The 22,193-nt window shown below is 34.6% G+C and overlaps 1 long non-coding RNA gene across 1 annotated transcript in view; it reads left to right on the top strand.

The window, feature by feature from the left end:
• LOC146762732 (uncharacterized) overlaps window positions 1-22,193 on the top strand; it is a 45,525-nt gene that overhangs the window by 5,724 nt on the left and 17,608 nt on the right. Inside the window, exon 2 of the long non-coding RNA XR_014942332.1 lies at window positions 18,074-18,265. This is a non-coding gene — a long non-coding RNA (uncharacterized LOC146762732). The remainder of the gene's footprint in view (window positions 1-18,073; window positions 18,266-22,193) is intronic.

Raw genomic sequence — 22,193 nt, 5'->3', positions numbered from 1 at the left:
CTCTGTGCTGTGATGACAGCCGGAATTTCTCACCAGCTGGCCAGTGGCTCTGCACAGTGGGCGATATCATCCTCAGCCAAATGTTTAATACTCAGCTGTGTAGTAAGGTCAAGACTCCTGTTTTGTTGTTGTTAAAAGAAAACTACACCATTTCTACTGATTTCATATAAACATAATAATTGTCAAAAAGAAAAAAAAAGTGAATACGTTTTTCTCAGGTAGAGGAGTTAAGACTGTATTCACTTAGGAGCTCTCCTCATAACATTGCTTGTCAATCACATGCATATGCATGCAGCATAGTTTGAATGTGCAAAGCGATACCGGGACTATAATTAGTTATCTCTCATCAAATCATTTTACTACCCCAGACTTTTGCTTAGCATTGTGCTATGTCAGGCAGAGCCTGGGTACTATCATGCCTGGCAGACATTTTAAGCATGAAGGCACTGCTTATTTCTAGCTGTCATCTGTGTTGCTACAAGAAAAGTGCCAAAGAACCCCCCCTACCTTTCCCAAAAATGTCAACAAAGTGGACAAGTTGATTATTTACAGCTTGTATAAGCCAACACTGTTTAGATCTGAAGCTGTATATAGCCTAAAGTCTACCACTATTCTTTAGTTATGGCCATGGTTTTTTTTTTCTTTTTTTATAACATTCTTGTTTTTCTACAATTTAATATGCTTTTTTTTTTTTTTTTTTTTTTTTCCCTTGCCTCTGGCTGTACAAAAAATAACAGTGACAGAGCCTACCAAGACAAAAGGATGTCTTTTGTGTGTTTGTATGTGCGTGTATTCATAAAATATTTTTTCTTCTTTCTTACCTGATTTCTGATTTGGTTTTGCAAACAAAACAGTTCTTGCCCCTGAATCAAAAAATTCAGTGTTTTGGGCAGGAAGCTGAAATTTATGCAACCAAAGAAAAAAAGAAAAAAGAAAATCACTTTCATTAGCCATCTCATCAGTGAGGAAGCGATTCTTGAACAGTGTAATTCTGAAATCCTGCTTTTACCTAGTTGCGTGTCTATTCAAAACTGTCTATTAAGTTGTAATTCCTCAACAACTTTAATTACATCCAAGTTATATTAAAGTACTAGAAAATAAAGAATAAATGACATCAAGTAGTCCTATGAAACTTTATCTCACTATATTACCACATTGTCATGGTTTTACAATGTTCAGTTATCAGTATTCCACATCATGACATCATGTGGAGCACAGAGAAGAACTACATGTCCCAGAGGACCTCATGGTCAGAGAGGGAAATATGTCATGGAGGTGGCACTCACTCTCTCTCTCACTGCCTGACAGCAGGTGTGGGTATGTGTGTGTATGCTTCCAAGCCGTGGCACCTTCAGTTTCAAAGTAGGATTCTCAGTCTTCGGAAAACTCACTCTGCCTCTTATTTCACTTGATTTATTAGCCTTAATTTCAATTAGATTGTATTATATTGTGTTATCTTGCATTCCGATATCATAGTTAGTAAAATAAGTTTTCCTCCTTAGATCATTGCTGCTGCTCTGTTTGTTTCCTTAAGCCCAGCTCCCATCTTCCTACCCCTTTCCTTTTTTCCCTTCCCATTTTTTTTTTTTTGTGGGGCCAGGGGGCCCATGAGACTACTGCCCTCCCCCACTCCCAGTCACAGACATAGACTGATCTAGATATCTCTGTGACAGAGTTAATGCTCTAGGTCCAGGTACATGTCCCAGAATAGAAGAACTACTACATTCCTCAGAGGACTGTTTGTTTTTCTGTTTTTATTTCAGAGGAAAAAGATAAAAGGCCTTAGTAGATCACCTAAAGGCCCTCTTTTCAATCATCTGACTCGTCTCTGTTGCAGGTGCCATCTCATCCCAGCATTAGAGTGAGGCCTTCAGCTTTTGGACAACCTAATTCAATTTGATGTATTAGCTTCAATCTAAATACATTGTATTATATTGTATTATAGTGCATTATCTTGTATTCTTATATCCTATTTAGTAAATTAGTTTTTTTTCTCCTCAGATGATTGCCACTGTTATGTTGTTAGACCCATCTCTCCACCCTTTTCTCCTTTTTTCCCCTTTTCCCTTTCTGGGACATGGATCTATGGGGTTCCCCCACCCCACTAGTTATGGAACCAGGCCGAACCAGCCCATAAAGTGTTAACACTTATTTAAATGAACAATAGACTGTCATTTAGATGCTATCATAACAACGAAGAATATTATTTTTTTCCTATCATAATAAGATATGTATGTGAATGATTGTATATAAAGGACTTTATTCATACTACATTCTCTTATTCTGTGATATATTCACACCTAACATTTAAAAAGGATGAAATGCCTCTGTTCTTCAGTATAAAAATCCCTACTTAAATAAGGAAAACCTGGATATCATTGACAGTATTCTTTGGGGGTTCTTTGCTGTGCATAATCCTGTTCACATACATTATGAAGCATATGTGCCAAATATATATAGATATATATAGATATATATAGATATATAACACACAATTTTTTTCCATGCGATCTTTAAGTGCAGCTCCTCAGAATGAGTAAACTAGAGAAAAGCGTCTAGGCTTCATTTATACTGAAATGCAAAAATACTTTATGATATATCCTATATCCTAGTCTTCCAAATACCTTGATCAAGCAACACACGAAAATGAACTGTAAATCTTCTCTGAAAACCATCTTGTTTCCTGTCTCTTCTGACACACACCTGTAATTTCCTTCAGAGAAAACCAAGGTACAAACTGTAGAAAATGAGGGATGTGAGTGTCCATGACTTATCCTGATTTTGACTGAAGACATATCTGTGAATCCAAGTATATTTTGAAATGCTCTTAAAGACCATCTTAGATATTTTCATCAAACAAACTCATTACATAAAAAAACTTCCATCATGATTAGCATTGTGGAGCTCAAGATGTTAGCATTGCTCCTGCTCCATCTGTCTCTTCTACCCTTAATTTTTTAATTTTTTAAAATTAATTAATTTATTATTATTATTATTATTGAGTATTCACCTGGTCACAAGATGAACTAGGTCAGAAAATAAATTTGAGTTGAAACTGTATGTGATTTAACCTCACTGATCATGAAATTGCAGTCTCAGGGAAGAGGGGTTCTACTGTATGGTTCAAACCCCCGTTATTCCAAATATTTATTACTTACTCAACAGATATATATGTATATTTTCTAACTTAATTACACAAGGTTCAAAACTTTTCAATCATGAGTATCTTGTATAAATGACTTGAGACAGAAAAAAATGACTTGCCATTCTTATTTCAACCTCGTTCATATTTTCCTTTGATTCTTTGCAACTTTTTGATATTTAAATTTCATGTTCAAGGTTAAATTTGGAGGGCAATAATTATTTTCAGTAAAAAAAAAAATCAGTCAATGTGAACTGATTTTTCCAGCTGCTGCATCAAAAACGAGTAATTAGAAGTGCCTACACCACAGCTCTTGAAAAGAAGTAACTACTTAGATGAGTAATCAATTAAATATAGTTATGCTATGATTGGGTGAATGAACATAACACACTGAAAATGTGGAAAATTGTCTTGTCCAGCCTTTTCCAGTTACTTTGTGTGTGTGTGTGTCCTATGTATTCAAATACTATTTTGTAGTTCTTTAAACATTGGTCAGCTGTGTTTTTTTTTTGGTAATTAACCTCAAAGACAGAGGTTAATTGCTCAATTGTCTTTTGAGGGTCTGATGGGGGAAGTTAGAGCTTGTGAACAACCAGAAAGTGAAAAAGGGCAACTCTCCAGAGTCAGTAAAGGAAGCTTCTATTAATGTATTTCAGTTTTAATTTGACAGTGTATACATTCTCTCCTTGTAAAAACAAATGCCCCAAAAGCCAAGCTGCTATATAAGATACTGTAAATTTAAACTAATGTGTAATATTTCTAGATAGTTTTAAGATAAGCTTTTTAGTGTTTCCAGTCATAGCATTTCTATTTAAAGGAAGAATTTGTTTAAACTCTTGTGAATATATAGTTGTGATTACCATTGGAAGGAAGGTTTAAATCTGTTTTCAGTAATGGAAAAGCTTTTTAAAAATATGTAGTTCTGGGTGGTCATATGTGCTCAATATCTCACTAAGTGGTAGTATTTCTGTTACAACAAACAGCTGGACAGATTTAACAGAAGATATCCAGAAAGTCAAATAATAGCTTGTCTTCGAATCCAGTAGCATTATGTTTTCTAGGTGATGATAGAAGGATCTATGTAACATGAACATTAAATAAATAAATATAACAATTTAAAATATATATATATATATAAATATATTTACTAAACATACTTTTCTCAATGGGAATAGATTTCAAGGAGGATATCAATTTTATTTATAAGGGAACTGACAAATCCAGATTTAGACTGGAATAGTTTTATCATTTACTTGTAGGCATTAACTTTCTTTATGACTTGTTATTCAAATTAGAGAATTCACATGACAGCATTTTCTTTTCATGAATGGGTAGAAAGGTAGCTAAACTACCTTGAAGATCCTAGCATAATTAGTTTTTGTATCTATTATACTGTTGCCAATTTTAAACACAGTCTATATTTTCCCAAACTGATTTTCCATGCTTCTGGCTTTACATCTTGCTGTGATTTTATAGAAAGCTGCTAATTAGTAAGAGATTAATTTGAATTTGTTCATTTCTTTTATGGTAGCCAACAGATCTAATAACATTGTTAAAGTGAGTCATCAGGGAGTACTCTTTAATGATTATATTTAATAATGAAAGCTCATTATCCCAAACCCTTTTATTTTGAGACATATCCACAACATGTAGAAGCACAATTTAGCCTAGACAGTTGAATTCAATACCCAGAAAGGTAGGAGACTGTATTCCCAATAAAAATACTGAAGATATTGAAAATAAAGTAGGTTAGACATACTATGCGGAACATTGTCTCCACTTATGTGCTTAGGCAGTAGGATTTTCATTTTAATATTTAGAGTAGCAAGGGAAGATAACAGACATGCACAACAGTTGCCCACCAGTTATCATTCTCTCTTCATGCTTCCCTGAAGACAAAAGATGAAGCAATCTATCATATTTCCATCCCATTTTCCCCAGATCCCCAAATCTTCCCTCTGACCCACACCCAGACTCTGAGAAAATTAATTCAGTGTTTGGCTGAAAATCCTTGAGCTAGTCCTATCTGCAACACACTAGAGAGAGTTTTCATCTATTAGTTAATAGTAGTTCAAGTAATTATCCCAAATGCAATTTTCTTCTACTAAAATGAAATATATACTATGTTTCTACTAAAAAGTCATTTTTTAAAATCTATGGATTAGCTGCAAAGGACAGTGGAGTCTAGAATTCTCATTACAGACTCATCTGTACTGTGTCTCTGAGGCATCCCTCTAGAATATAGTGCTGTGATTATCAGATTATACAAAAGTCATACACAGTGAACAGGTGGCAGAAAAACTCAAATAGGGAAAAAAAAGAGGGGGGGTGTAAGAAGAAAAAGGAAAATTTGTGGGAGGCTGGAAAAAAAAATACTAGGCATTTTTTACTTTGCAGAATTTTTAATATATGAAGCAATGTATGTAAGGTACTGCTGTGGTATTACTCTTATTTTAGGTATACTTGCAATTACCTCATTCATATTGAGCTATACCTTTCTGCTTGTATTCTTCAATTAACTTTGCAGAGATATAAATGTTCCACTGGATGAGTTAACTCCTTCCTCTGCTGGGCCAGGTGCTATTACATTGGTAGAAGTTATTAAACATCTTGAATATACTTATAGTGAGTCATTGCTTCTATAGGAGAGCAGAGCAGCAGTTTTTGTGTTACTTTTAACAGTATCTTTATACTCAAAATGTAATAGAAAGAAAAATATATGGCATATATATAGTGTGCATGGCTGTATTGTCATTCAGTAAGATGTGGACAGATTGAAGAGTTGGGCAGAGAGGAACCTGATGAGTTTCAACAAAGCTAGTGTAGAGTCTTGCATTTGGGAAGGAATAACTTCACGCAGCCGTAGAAATTAGGGGATGATGTCCTGGAGAAAACCTCTGTGAAGAAGGACTTGGGTGTTCCTGTGAATAACAGATTGGCCATGAGCTGGAAGAGTGCCCTTGTTGCCAAGAAGGCCAATGGTATCCTGGGCTATATTAAAAAGAGTGCGGCCAGCAGGTCAAGGGACATGATCTTCCCCCCCGCCCCCCCCTCCCCCTCCGCCACTCTGCCCTTTTAAGGCAATAAGGTGAGACCTTATTTAGAATACTGTGTCTGGAATTGTCCAGTGGAGGGCCACAAAGATGATAAAGAGCCTGGAGAAACTCTTGTATGAGGAAAGACTAAGTAACCTGAGTCTGTTCAGTAAGGGGAGAAGAAAACTGACACAGAATATGGTTATTATTCATAAATATCTAAAGGGAGATGGAATACAAATGGATGATGTCAGTTTCTTCTTGGTGGAATGTAGCAATAGGACAAGGAGTAATGGCCTAAGACTTGAACATAAGGAGTCCCATATAAACATGCGGAAAACCTCATTACAGTAAGGGTGTTGAAACACTGGAACAGGCTGTCCAAAGAGATGGTGGAGTCTCCTTCCATTTAGTTATTCAAGTCCTGCCTGGACACCTACCTGTGCAATCTATTGAAGGAAATTCAAGTGCAGAGTCTTGCACCCCCACTATCAATAAAAGCTGTGGGATGAAAGGACAGCTCTGACATGAAGGACTTGGGAATACTTGTGGATGACAAACTGGGCATGAGCCAGAAATGTGCTCGTGTAGATCAGAAAGCCAACCACATCCTGGGCTGCATCAAAAGAAATGTGGCTAGCGGATCAAGGCAGGTGAACCTGCCCCTCTGATCTAAGCTGGTGGGACATCCTCCTAGAGAATGGCCAAAAAAAAAAAATGACCTAAGGAATGGAAAATCTCTTTTACAATGACTGGCAGAGACAATTGGTGCCATTCAGTATTGTGGTTTTATGATTTTTGTTGTCAATATTCCACATCAGAATATCATGTAGAACAACAAGAGTGAAAGAGTTACTGTTTTAGTTCTGTGTTATACTGCCTTTTGGCATCTGGGGTTCCTGGAGGGGAGAAGAGGAAGTGCGGTGGGACTCCGAAATGGAACCCAGCCACTCTCTGCCAGTAAGGTATCAAAGTCTTACTTCTGTAAACATTTTTTTTTTTTCCAACACAAATAGCTATTTGATGTATAACTTTCTCTCCCCATGAACATCAGAGTTCAAACTGTTATAGAAACCAAACACTTATAGTCTACATTTCAATATTTTTAAATTTTATTTTATAATGTAATATATCATCTTAAGATAATCTATGGACAATATTGAATACTGTTAATTACTGTTAATGGAAGAACACATCACAAAGGTATGCTGGGACTGTAAATCACTGGTATTTCCTATTTTCAAGATAAATGTTCTTTTCCTTGAACTCATGATGTAAGAAGACAATTATATATATATATATTTAATTCTTCTAATTCACATAGCTGAGTTTAAATTATTCTGTTATCTAAAATCAGCAGGTATGCATAAACATGCTCATACAAATATGCATATGTCCATCTTTTTTGAAATGAATAAAAAGAGATTTTTAACTGATGGGAGTAAATAAAAACTATATATTATTATTTATATAAATTGGCCTAGGCCATAGCTTAAACTGCCGAAGAACCTATAGGTAGTTTTGGTAGGTTTTAAATAATGATTTTTTTGCTACACCAATAAGCTGAGCTGATATTATTACCTTCTATTTCATAACATCATTATCTAACATTTAAGCATTTTTGCAAGGATGTCAGATTTGTCAATTTTTTTAAGGTTTCTTGTTCTTTGCCACTAGATTGAGACAAAGTTTGTTACTGAAAAGAGTTTGACATTACAAAATCCTTTTAACAAATGCCTCCAAGTTAAATTGATCTAAGGATGTTGCCCAATTTCCGTTGTTGCAACACTGTTGACTTTAGGTCCATGTGTACTGTACACTGATGTAGGCAGTAGCTGACAACTCTGCAAACAGACAGAAGCTTCACCCAGAACTGCTCATCAGCTCTGTTCAACAACTGATATTAGTTAGGGAACTAGTGGATTAGAACAATTTATTTGCAAAATGTCAGATCTGTTTGTGTTCAGACAGCAAGAGCTACATCTGAGGGAGATTAAAGGTCACCTGGTGTCCTGTGAAGGAAGAAAAGCAGATAATTCAGTGAAGACATTACACTACAAATGTAGAGTAAAATATTTTAAAATCAGCACCATCTCAAAGCATCTAAAAATGAGAGAAAAGAATCGAATTTTTTCGAAGTCAGGAAAGCATGGGACATACCAAGCTGGAGTATACCAATAGAGAATTGGACTACAAAGTCTATGCATTTCTGTGAAGTTGATTTAATTTTGATTTATGAACAGACTATCCATTTTATTTATTTGGTAAATGGAAATAGAGCACATGAACTTCTCATGCATTATGAATTGTATGCATCTTAGTATGGCAAAACAAATTAACTGTTAACTGTTTAATAGCCTAAGAAGATAAATGAATAACTGTCTCAGCACTAACACATATTTTGGATTGCAAACCATGGCATTGCTTCTAAATTTGTATATAAAGTAGTTGTGATGAATCCACTGAAATGGGCACCTGGAGAAGAATTGAGATGGAAGTGTACTTTCTTACATGTGACTCTTGATGATCACCCTGTGTACTGGTCTGAAGGCAGTGGGGGAGGTTTCTCTGCTATGTGAGAATATATTGAACAGGTATTAAAATTTCAGATTTATATTTTAGATATGAATAAGAGTGTATTTCAGCCCTTTCAATTTGTCTAATGCTGATCTAGCCATCAGATGAAGTAATACCTTGTGTAAAAGAGCCATTAGATGTTCAGACTACAGAAGTATTTCTAACACCATGCCTAACTACCCAAAGCTAAGAATTAGCAGGTGAATCTGAACCTTATCACCCATCTGCTAACTGCATGGCTGTCAGATGATTAATTTCCAGTCCTAGTGGAAATATTTAATAACATGCTGATCTTGAAATAACATGCTAGACTGTGCGAATATAAATTAGACATTTCAACAAATCCTTCCATCTTAATCTAGCACAGATGAGATCTCAGCTGAGTAACTATGGACATCGAGTCAGATACTGGTATTCACGTTTAAACAAAGCTTTGGACCAGTGTGAGAATAGTTACAATATCCAGAATTTTAGAAAATTACTGTGTGTAAGAGAAGTGTTTGAGGAATTAGGCCAAATTAATCTCAAGTGTAGAGAGCCAAAGAGAGACAAAATAACAGCTTTCAAAAATACAGGGGATTGCTATGAAACAGAAGAAATAAATACTTCTTCAAGGGGAAAGGAAAGAGGAAATGAATTAAATATCACAGAAAGCAATCTAGGGTAGACATCAGGAGAAAACTTTCTAGCTGTGAGGCTACTTAAGCAACAGAATTGATTGCTCTGGCAGGATGTGGACTCAGTCTTTAGAGGCTTTTAGGAACAGGTTAGATAAACATCTGTCGGGAGCTATTTTGACACAGTAACACTCTCTTCAGCAGGTTATGCAATAAATTCCTGAAGTGATTGGGAAGTTTCTCAGCCTTATTTTCTATTACTCCATACATCTCAAAAGAAGTACATGTAATTAATTTACAAATTAATTAACAAACAACAACAACAATAACAACAAAACTTATACATCTATTAGTTAGTCATTAGTTGAATTATTTTTTGAGTTTTTTGTTTGTTTGTTTGTTTGTTTGTTTATCTGTTTTTATGGACAATTAATTCTCCCCTTGCTTAACAAATACCACCTTCAAGAGGCACAGAGCAGACCTGAATGTAACTATAAGACAGAACAGGAACTAACTATTTATAGATGGTAATTCTCAATTATTATTGTATTTATTTCAATTAACATTAATCCAATATCTGGAGTAGCTGAAAATTTGAAAAGATACAAGAGTTTAACAATAATTGAAATATTTGATATTATTGTAGTTTTAACCATACTTGTTCCAGGCTTATTCATATAGTAAAAGCTTGGAATATATGCCTTATAAATGCATTCTTGTTAATTTATATCCTGCTTAAATGTGTGATTATTCTAGAATATTGGGTGAAGAAGTCATACTTTCCTTTTATGACTAATGCTGACTTAGAACGCACACAGAAACATTTATCAACAGATATTCTCTGACACTTGATAAGGTCTGTCAATCTATTTTTTTCCCCTAAAATATATTTGTATAAACATCCTCTAATTTATAAAACATGGAAATTCTTTATATCCTTGAAAGTGAAAAATATATTTTATTCAGCTGATGAGAAATGTTTTCTTTTCCCCAAAAATAATGTTAGTTATACATAAAGTTCTCCATTTCCAAATTTAAGTATTTCAAAAAGAAAAGAAATAAAAGGAAAAAATAAAAGAGATTGTTTCTTAATGTTCAGAAGTATTTGTAATATATATGTATTTATATATAATTTAAGCACAGTTTAACTAGTAAGTTATTCTTATCAAAGTACTCTACAAAAAATGAAAATAAATAATAATAATAATAAAAGTTAAAATAATCAAATCACCTGCAATGGAAAGTGAAAGACAAACCTATCTTTCAAACAGTAGCAGGTCTATTACTGTCTCTACAACAAATGTTCCACGCAGTATATTTCATAGATATTTTTCTTAAACACATCTCTAATAGAGATTAATAATCACCAAAAGTAAACTCGAAAGAATGACTTCAAAATTCTCTCTGGGTTGGAAGACAAATGTAATTGGTCATTTTATTATACTTTTTTTTTTTTTTTTTTTTTCCCAAATATTTCTTCAGAGGAGTTACTTGAGATTCTTTGTTTTTAGGTAAGGAAAATTCAAATCAGATAGATGTTCTGGGTTTTACAAAGCATTTCTATTGGAATCTAGAGAAAAGTGCAGTTCAGCATAGAAAACAGCAACAGCTACAATGCTGGTTGATGAAAGTTGAATAAAATTTTACTCTGAAAAGAAAGTTGAGGAGTAGCTTATGTTGAGACTGCTTTCTCCTTTATAGCAGTGAAGCAGTTAATATTTGAAGTTACATTACACAGTTTTCTGGGATTAACTACTATATTCATCAGCGCTTGTCCTATGATTTTACAAACATTTTTTGTAGGATAACTCAAGTGTTTCAAAAAATATGAAAGAAAGAAATCCATGGAAATGAATGATAATATGAGAAAGATTTTTGTGTCACTTACTTAGATAAGCCATTTAGTCGCTGACAAAAACAAAACTAATATTATATAAGATCAGCAGAACTTTTCATAATAAAGTCAAAATAAGCCTCAGCAGAGTATTTTAATTTTTTAATTCTAGTTGAATTTAACCATTAAACACAGACTTCCTGCTTTAAAAGAAAAGTGAAATGAAAACAATAAATAAGCATTAAATTTATGTTTCTACAGTTTGTCTTCTGAAGAAAATATAGAAATTATAAGGATAGAACAATTTATCATGCAAGTTTCATATTATGAGTTAGAACTTTATTAGCAACTCTCAATGATATTTGTGCAGTTAAAACAGAGAGAAAATTATTATTGAAGGCGTGACTATAATTAGAATGGTAAGTTCAGAACTTTTTTTTTTTTTTTTTTTTTGGGAGAAAATGATGTTTTCTAAACAATCCAGAATGAAACACATGGACATTGTTATGATTGTGACAGAGAATTCAAGTCCAAGATATGTGAGTGATTCATTCCTAATGATGTTTTGTTTAATGCAGTACAGTGAATGAAACTATTTATTCATATGGAATATATAGCAATGAACTCTGTGTGGGCTCCAGTTAAAGACCTGAGCAACTGCTGTTGAGAGCTAGCTGAGGGCCATCTTCCTTCACTCAGCTTCACCATAGTGATGTCAGACATTACTGTTACCTGCTGTTTACTAGAAATATTTACTTCTTGTTTCAGGAGTAGAAGGTGCTTGTTTACTTCCACCACTCTGTTTTCAAAATCAGGAGTAGAAGCAAAAGTTTGTATTGACCTTCAGTTTACATAATTACACATACCAACATCAACAACTATCAAATTACTCGGATAATATGATACAGGAGTACAAGTACTACAGGGGAAATGAGACAACTTTCAGTAAAACAAAGTACAGAGTAACGGTAAATATCCTTTCTAACAGACTAAACTTGTTCACATGTTAGTAGATTAGATTATGTTAAGGTACCAGTATTTTTCAAAGTTAGGGACTGCTTCTGATGTTTTTACATTGCATTATTATTATTATTAATATTAATATTTTTACTTCACATTATTCCAGGGAGAATTAAAAAAATAAAAATAAAAATAACAAAACCAGTCTCTGCTTACCTACAGGGAACATTAGCTGTCCTGCTTATTTAAAACAGTGCAAAGATAAACCAAAAATAGTGCTTTTTTTTAAAAAAAAAGAAAGTCATGTTAAGAAATAAAATTATATTTTTATTATAATTGATCCAAAATGCCCCATGAAAATATTTTTACAGAATATTAGATTTCAGATCCATTTTAGCCACTCACACCCAAAAATATCTGAAACATTTTGCTTTCCTATAGAAAATGCTAACTCTTTTAAGATGGAAAATTTTCATCTACAAAAATATGGATATGTCCTGTATATTTTAGACTAATGTTAGAATATCTCTCAAAATGAAGAAAGAGCCTTTTTACAATGGTTAATTTTGTCAACTGAATTGTAATAGCAACTTGTTTATCTAATCAGAATTCGTATTCTGGTACCTGAACCACTTATGAGTTCTAATTATCTAAATATGTAAGGATATCAATGGGGATGTATTCTGAACTTACTGAGCTCAATGCATTCCGATCATGTAAGATACAACATGTGGATTTCTTTTCTCTAACATTATGAACACTTGCACATGTTCAGGAAAGCCTACTGGATAAAATTTATGTATTGTTAATGCTTTTTATTAGCCTTACATCCTGAAGTGGTGGCAAAATGCCCAGAAATTCAAAAGAATTCTGGTTTTGCTTAGAAGCCAGAACACAGAGCCATAAAAATAGAAAGAACTAGATGGAAGTTTGAATGCATTGAACTAAGCAGAACTGAATCTATGTGTTTTATGTAGCCTTTTGTCATCCCACCTAAGCAATTTTTTGCAGAAGCTATCCTAACTCCACATATTAAACAATTAGGTAAAGCGATATTTTTGAGTTCAAATCATCCCTTGATTTCTTGGGGGAGCTGAAGAGGAAGATCCGTATTAGCCTAAATTGAGAGGGAAGTAACAAAACTATATGTCCACTGTGTTTATTTCTTCCTGTGAGAGCATTTGGAAATCTCTTCATTGGAACTCAGTATCTTAAGAATGGTGTTAAAAGTTGTGGGGACAAGAAGAATACTATTGGAATTCGGGAGAGGCAGCTTTCTGAAACAGTAGCTGTACAGCTGAGAGGAGGAGTCAACTAAAAGTAGCCTGTTTTCTATAAAAGCCAGTCTGACAATGGGCTGAAACCAGTAGCTACATGAAAGCACTGAAGAACCTCTGTAGTCTCTAAAGATCCATAGATGTGAAAAGGTAGTCAACTTTTCCTCATTTTTTTTTTTCCTTTTTTTCTTTTTTTTTTTTCCCCAGACTAAGTAATCCCAGTTCTATCAGTTACTCCTTGTTGGTCATGTTTCATGGTCCCTTCATCATTTGCATTATTCATTGCACATGCTTAGGCAACTAAGAATCCCTCTTGTAGTGTGGGATCCAATCCTGAACAATATTCAAAGTGTGGTCATACTAGTGTCATCTCAAAGGAGAAATCATTTCCCTAGTCAGGCTGGTCACATTATTTCAGATGCAGGCCAGGATACCACTAGCCTTCTTGGTCACCTGGGCACGCTGTCAGCTTATGTTCAGGAAAATTCAAAATTCATACCAACAAAACCATCAAACAAACAAACACACAACCATATGGAATCTCTGACTGAGAACGCCCCTGTTGACTGGAGACTGGCAAATGTGATTCCTGTTGCAGAAAGATGCAGATAGATGGTCCTGCTAGCTACAGATCTATCAATCTCATGTTAGTGCCAGGAAGGTTATGGAATGAATAATCTCAGGAGTCATCATTTTTCAGTTAAAGGTCAACCAGAGGATCAGTCCAGATCAACGTGGGTAAATGGGATATCCTGCTTAGCAAACCTGATTTTGTTCTATGACAAGGTGACCTGCTTAGTGGATGAAAGTAAGGCTGTCTATGTGATCTACATGGACTTTGGTAAAGCCTTTGACACTGTCCCCCACAACATCCTCATGGAGAAGCTGGCTGCCCATGGTTTATATGGGCATATACTCCACTGGGTGCGGATGGCCAGGCCCAAAGAATTGCAGTTAAATCCAGTTGGCAGTCATTCATGAGTGGTGTCCCCCAGGTACTGTGGCCATTCCTATTTAACATCATTATCAATGATCTTGATCACTCTCAGTAATTCTGTAGATGACACCAAGTTGGGAGGCAGTGTTGATCTGCTGGAGGGGAGAAAGGCATTACAGAGGGACCTGGATAGACTGGATCAATGGGCAAGGTAAGCTGTGTACCAGTAGGGCCAAGTGTTGGGTCCTGCATTTTGGTCACAGCTACCCCAGGCAACTCTACAGGCTTGGGGAGGAGTGGCTGGGAAGCTGCCTGATGGAAAAAGACCTTGCTGGATTGAGGGACAGTTGGCTGAATATGAGCCAGCAATATGCCCAGGTGGCCAAGAAAGCCAATGGCATCCTGGCTTGTATCAGGAATGATGTGATGCACAGGACTGGGGAAGAAATCTTGTCCATGTGCTCAACACTGGTGAGGCCTCACCTTGAGGACTGTGTTCAGTTTTGGGCACCTCAGTACAGAAAGGGCATTGAGGTGCTGGAGCAGGTCCAAAGAAGGGCAACAAGGCTGGTGAAGGGCCTGGAGAATATGCCCTATGAAGAGCAAATGAAGAAACTGGGACTTTTTAGCCTGGGGAAGAGGTGCCTGAGGGGAGACCTTATTACTATCCTCAAATACCTGAAAGGTGCTTGCATTGAGAGAGGGGTTGGTCTTTTCTCACTGGTGACAGGTGACAGGGCAAGGGGAAATGACCTCAAGCTGCACCAGGAGAGGTTTAGGCTGGCTATCAGGAAAAGCTTATTTACAGAGAAGATTATTAAGCACTGGAATTAGCTCTCCCAGGAGGATGATTAAGTCACCATCCCTGGATGTGTTTAAAATGGTTTGGATGTGCTGCTCAGGGATATGACTTAGTGGAGAGTTGTTAGAGTAAGGGTAGTATGGTTAGGTCATGGTTGGACTTGGTGATCTTTAAGGATTTTTCCAACCTGAGCAATTCCATGATTCCATGATTCTATGAAAGAAGCAAGGCATAACTACCAAAAAATAAAAAAATAAAAAGATAAATAATCAAATTGTTAGGCAAATCTAAACAAATAATTCAGTCATAAGCCAGATCTACATATTTAAAAGAGATTATTTATTTATTTATTTATTTATTGGCACATTACATGAGGAATTACCTGTTACTGAGGTGAAATAACATCTTGTCACAAAGATCAAGACTAAATATCTGGGTTACTAACAAATTGCCTTTGAAAGTAGCCTATCTTAAATGAGATCCACATGCAAATGCATGTGCAGTACCTGAGGTTTTAAAAAACCTTAAAAGTTTCACAATAGGGTCCAAGAGTTATTAGTTGTGGCTACATGAGCACAATGACCAGAACAGAGTACAAAATGTTTTACCTAGTTATTCTTACATACAGAAGCATTTAACTCACTTGTAACTTTTGTTTGAGAGCTAGAGTTCTTTTTCAATAGAATCTGTCTGTCCTAAGAGTAAAGCGCTCCATATTGATGTGTTTAGATTGAAAATGCAGCAAGGCCTTGGATATGTTACTTAAATTTATTTATTTCTAGCCTTACATTTATACAGAACTATTTTCTCCCATTAAATTGGCTCGTCACAAAAACTAGTATATTCTTGCATTCATAAAGAATCCAAGAACCTCCTCGATATGTCTTAGGAAATCTTCTCTAAGGTCTTAAGACTGTTGCATGAAATCATAGAATCATAGAATCATATTTTCCTCTGATAGAAAATAAATTTTGATGTTTAAACATTAATTTTAAACCAGAATACAAAAAATAATTTGCTATTAGGCAGTCAGGATCATTCATTATGACTAAAGTTTTAGCACAATTCAGAGGAGTTTAGATTTTGTAAAAAAAGAGGAAGAAAAAAAGCAAAAAAACTGAAAAGGTTTTGGAGCTTTTATGTCAAAATGTATTACTTCTCCTGAAATCTATCCCACTTACAATTGGAGTAATGATACAAGACTATAAGGACGTAAAGAATATAAAGAAGTAATTTGTTATCAAAATTATCTACATTATTATTTTAATCATAAATATCTTAAGTATATGCAAATAATTTGTAAATATCTGCAAGATATTTTATTTCTTTGCATTTCAAAGTATAGGAAAGTCTGAAGAATCAGGTGACATCTATTCCATCTAAATGTAGCACAAAATAGATAGTTTCATAGTTTCGTGCGGGTTGGAAGGGACCTTAGAGATCATCGAGTCCAGCCCCCGGAATTCGAGCCTCTGTGTAGCAGAGCGGCACTTCTACCACTTGCGCCACAGGGGGGATTCGAACTCCGGGCCCCAGTGTTGCAAGGCGGCGTCCTTAACCACTGCGCCACCGGGGCTGGATATTTGCAATGGTGTTTTGTTTTGGTTTTTTTTGTCTTGCATTCTTCTTCACAGTGGAAATGCTGTGTAGGTTCACAGAAACATAGATGTTCTTTCTATTTTCTAGTATTACAAGTGAAATAAAAATATTTTCATTTAGTAATGTTTTCTTTTTCATCTGTAGAAGCAGTAGCGGATTTCAGTACTGAAGAAAATGTAGCATGCACTACTAAATCCTTAATGTTCATTATTGGAAGTCAAGAGTACACAACTCATTTAATCAATTTTAAAACTCATATTTTGAGAGAAAATGTACTGCAAGTCAGACACTTTTCCTTATAACTGTAATTATTAAAATAGTCTATAGATTTTTGTCTTGATGATTCTAATAACTACAAACATAACTACAATTTCAATATTCATAATATAAAGCTCAGTATTTTATGCCAGATTTTTATAAAAATGCAATAATTTTCTATTTAAAATGAAAGAATTGCAGACTGTGTATGATACATTATTGTGAAATTAAAGTGAACATTTATTCTTTATATCTTGAAGAAATTGTAGACAATATTTAAGTAATTAAATTTAACTCAAAGTGATTTCATTCAACACTGATATAAAGGAAGCAGTGGAAGAAAAATGAATATAATCTCAGAAAGTATACTTATTTAGAAGGCCATGTTAAATATTTTTAGGCAGAGATCACATCTGCTCAACCATTAAATCCAACAGATAAAGCTATAACAATAATGTGAAAGGGTTTCTCAGAGTAAAGAGAAATCTTTGAGCTAAGTTTTAGTTTGTATCATGGGCTGTAAGTAGAATAATAATAATAATTAAAATTATTATTATTAAATAAAATTTGTATTAATTTATATTAATAAATTCCCTCTAAGATTATTACATTCTATTACTTACAGACTTAAAAATATATCAGTTTAATTGGATCTTGAAACAAAGATAAAAGTAAGGAATATCAATTTTGGTCTTCAAATATACTGTTAGAGATCTTGCAGTTTATGTTTTCAATATTCTTTCCATTTTTAGCATGCTACATTGTTCCTAGACTATAACCGTAGCTACTTGCTTCCTGTCTACACTTACTTAAACCTGACATTCTTGGTATATTATATGTCTATGTAATTTTCCTCAAGTTTCCTCTGATCTTTTTCAAATAATATTAATAATTTGATTTTTTTTCTCTTTAGTTTCTTTCAAAGAGAAGAAAGATATTTGCTAGACTGAATTTGTAGTCAATTCACCTGTTAAGATACTTGGTTCTCTCACTGCTATCCCTTTTAATTTATTTATTTATTTACTTTCCCTTCAGCCTTTTGCCTAAATTTGATGGAATCTGCACCAGTACAGATTGGGAGATGACCTGCTGGAGACTTCTTGCAGAGAGAGACCTGGGTGTCCTGGTGGATGACAGGTTGGCCATGAGCCTGCAGTGTGCCTTCATGACCAAAAAGGCCAATGGAATTATGGGGTGCATTAAAAAGAGTGTGGCCAGCAGGTCAAGGTAGGTGATTCTTCCCCTCTACTCTGCCCCGGTAAGGCCTCATCTGAAGTACTGTGTCCAGTTCTGGGCTCTCCATTACCAAAAAGACAGGGTTCACTTGGAAAGAGTCCAACAGAGGGCCACAAAGATAGCGAAGGGCCTGGAGCATCTCCCCTTGAAGAAAGGCTAAGTGAACTGGGTCTGTTTAGACTTGTGAAAAGAAGACTGGGAGGGGACCTGACCCAGGTCGACAAATATCTAAGGTATGGGGGACAAAGAGGCAAGGTCAGACTTTTCAGCAGTGTGTGAAGACAGGACAAGGGGAAATGGCCAGAAACTGGAGCATAGGAAGTTCCACACGAATGTGTGCAAGAATTTCTTTATGGTGAGGGTAATGGAGCACTGGAACAGGCTGCCCAAGGAGGTGGTGGAGTCTCCTTCTCTGGAGATATTCAAGACCCAGCTGGACGCCTACCTTTGCAACCTAGTGTAGAGAACCTGCTTTGGCAGGGGGGTTGGACTCAATGACTCAATGATCTCTGGAGATCCCTTCCAACCCCTATGATTCCGTGATTCTGTGATTCCCTTTCTGGATAACAGAATCTGGAATAATGTATTTGATACTGCTGTCTAATAATATTGTAGATGTATTTGTTTTTTATTTACTTTCTGGATATCAGCTGTTTATTAAACACGAAGCTCTCATAATACTGTAGACAACATACACAGTTTCTAGCTACAGGCAGGAGCACTTTCTAAACGTTGTAGACAATTTTTCCCCAAATCATCAAATAGTATGATTATGATCAGTCCAGGAAGTTTTCATTGTTTGCTTGGGATTTAAAAGGAATCAGAATTATATCAGGCTATTATATTGTTGATGTTTAGGAAATTATATCACACTAAGAGATTTCACTCCTCAAGATCTGGGGGGAAAAACAAAAACAAAAACAAACAAAAAAAACTGAAATAGGGAGATTCTCTTTTTTAAAAAAAATCTTGATTGTGATTACTACTGGGGAAGTTTTTCTTTAAGTTGTCACCTTATCAGGCTGCTTTATACATTCTCTAATGGCTCTTGTCATAAGGAAACACAAGCAGGCAGTTGACCTAACATGGAGACATGAAGGGAAGCCTTGCTCACAAAAACAAAAACAAACAAACAAACAAACAAACAAAAAAAGATTTAAAAAAACCTTATTGGGGTCATATAAGTCTTAAAGTAAGGTGGCTTTAATAAAGAATCCTCTTTATACTGGAAGAATTTTTTTTTCAGATTTGTGTCCTGCATAGTATGATGACAACTCAATAATGATTGCACCAGACCCTTATAGAAATAAGATTTAATATGGTGACATTTCCAGAAATGTGTTTTTTGAAATATCGTGAGTCAAAGAGTGGTCCTCTGAAGCTGAATCTCATCAACATTTTTTTTATTATTTTATTTTTAATGAGTTTGAATTCAGATAATTATATCTGGTATTTAAAAAAAAAAAAAAAGTAAATTGTTGAACTAGCTATTACATATTACATAGAGCAGATATATATCACTATGCCCTATTCATGCCACAGAAGTAGACTATTGCAAAATAACCTTTTTATAAATCTTTTGAAGTTTGCATTCGTGTGTGTGTGTTAAGAACACAATAACATATATTCTGTGTGCAGATGTATTATATTGTAAATATCTGAAGTTTTTGCCTTTAAGTATTAACTATTTGTAAGTGGTTTATGGGCTGGCTCAGCCTGGTTCTGTGACTAGTGGGGTGGAGGGATTTCTCAAAATCCACGCCTCCAGAAAAGGGAAGCAGGGCGCCCCAAAATAATTAAAAGCAGCAGCAACAGTCTGAGGAGAAACAAACTAATTTACTAAATATGGTATCGGAAGGCAAGATAACACACTATAATACAATATAATTACAACTGAAGCTTATAAATCAAGTATAATGAAAGAAAGACTGTCCAAAAACCTGAAGGGTACTAATCCTGAAGTGATGTGTGCAGTCAGGATGGCAGCAGCGAGCAGAAGTGAAGAAGAGAGACATCAGGTGACCTTGCCAGAAGTTGTATCATCTCTTCTCTGATCACAGAGCCCCCTGGGGAATGTAGTTCTTCTCTTCCAGATAGTTACCTGGAACTGGAGCATTAACACTTTAACTCCCAATGTACTACATGATGTTATGATGTGGAATCCCAATAAACAAAACCATAAAAAACATGGCACTATTCTAAAAACAATTGCAAAACTAGAAAATTCCAAATTGGCAGTTGTTCATTACCACTCAGAATCTCAGGTTGGGAAGTACAGTTTATTTTGCTAAAGAGAACAGAGACAGAATTAATTATTTTTTACTTGTGTTCATCACAAAGCTTACAAAATAGAGATTTTTTTATTTTTTATTTTTTAATGATCATTTAGTTATACATACCACAATTAATTAATTACACAATTGATTTGTAAGGACATAAGTATTAATTCATTACCACTTGTCAGCACCAATTCACAACATGAAATGTACAAAATGTTCAAAATATAAGCCTGGAATCCAAACACACAGCTTTATTGGATAGTAAAACAGTTTCACACAACAGAATACCTTTAATGCCTAATACTCTCTTTCTTGTTTTCTCTCTCTCTTTTTTGTTTTGTGTTGTTTTGTTTTGTTTTATTTTTCCCTCCCATATCCATCCTCAGGGGAAACAATATCACAAAGGAGATAAAACCTAGCCACTTGTATCTTTACTCCACTGTAGTACCTCTTATGTTGAATTGATTAACATAACCAAATTAAAATTAGCACTATTATTCTTAATTCGTATTTAGACAGTATATTGTCAATTCCATTTCAGATCTGAATAAATGCTATAAAAATAAAAATAAAAATAAAAATAAAAATAAAAATAAAAATAAAAATAAAAATAAAAATAAAAATAAAAATAAATTAAAAAGAAGTCTGTTCTTCTAGTAGCATCAGGTTTTAGCATCTAGTCAAAGATGTCAATTTTTTGTAACTTTAACTGTATTTGGGACACGAATAGAGCTCTAAAAACCATTCATTTCCCTGTACCACATGTGTAGAACATCAATAAACTCCTTTGTGATGCTCCAGCATAAAGGATTTAATTGGCTAACCAACTGAAGACTCAGAAAACATAAGTTTATATAAAAGTGCATGTGTACATGTCCTTGAATCTAAATATAATTGTTTCCCTTTTTCTAAATACAGAAGCATGCTCAAAACTATGGACTGTAACACAAATATAATTTTTCCTTATGTAAAATCTTTCTTATAGAAAATCTTTACATTAATATTATGTTTAATCTCCTTTAAAATTATATAACTATTATATATAATCTGTTTAGAACTGTTTCATTTTCTTTTTCTTATTTATTTCATCTTTGTTTTAAAGTGTGTTTCAGATCAATCTGATTTCTTTCCTACTTTGTTCCTTATGCTTCTTTTGCATAATACCCCATGATTTCACTTGCACTATGTCACTTTGCCTTGTAGAAGATTATAGTATCATAAATCCTAGATTCCAAACTTCATGATTTCCATTAAAATTCTCAGAAAAAGAAATCTCAATTCAGTGCTTCAAAGTACTTGGATGAGTTTACTGAGAGATATGTTTAGAAGGCTGTTAGAGAAAAGGGAAAACTTGTTTGGTCAAAAAATCTTAAAGACAACTTACAAATGCAAAGAGTGCTTTATTTTAAGAACTGTCTATTAATAAATCTACTCTGACACTAGGAAGTTTGGGCCTATGGAAATAACACTAATGTGTTCTGTCTTCTCTGTTTTAAAAATCCTGACATTTTCACTGATGTAAATACTGGATTTCATTTATGTATTCTAATAGTAGGTAGCGATTCTCTGTAATATTTTTATTTTCTTCTCTGTAAAGCATTGCTCCAGTGCTCATTCTTGACTAGATAACACAAAAACAT

This window comes from Coturnix japonica, chromosome 1 (assembly GCF_054131305.1).
Source record: "Coturnix japonica strain WE chromosome 1, WE-NBRP24, whole genome shotgun sequence".
NCBI classification, from domain to species: Eukaryota; Metazoa; Chordata; class Aves; order Galliformes; family Phasianidae; genus Coturnix; species Coturnix japonica.
This window is presented reverse-complemented; position numbering and strand designations above follow the sequence as displayed.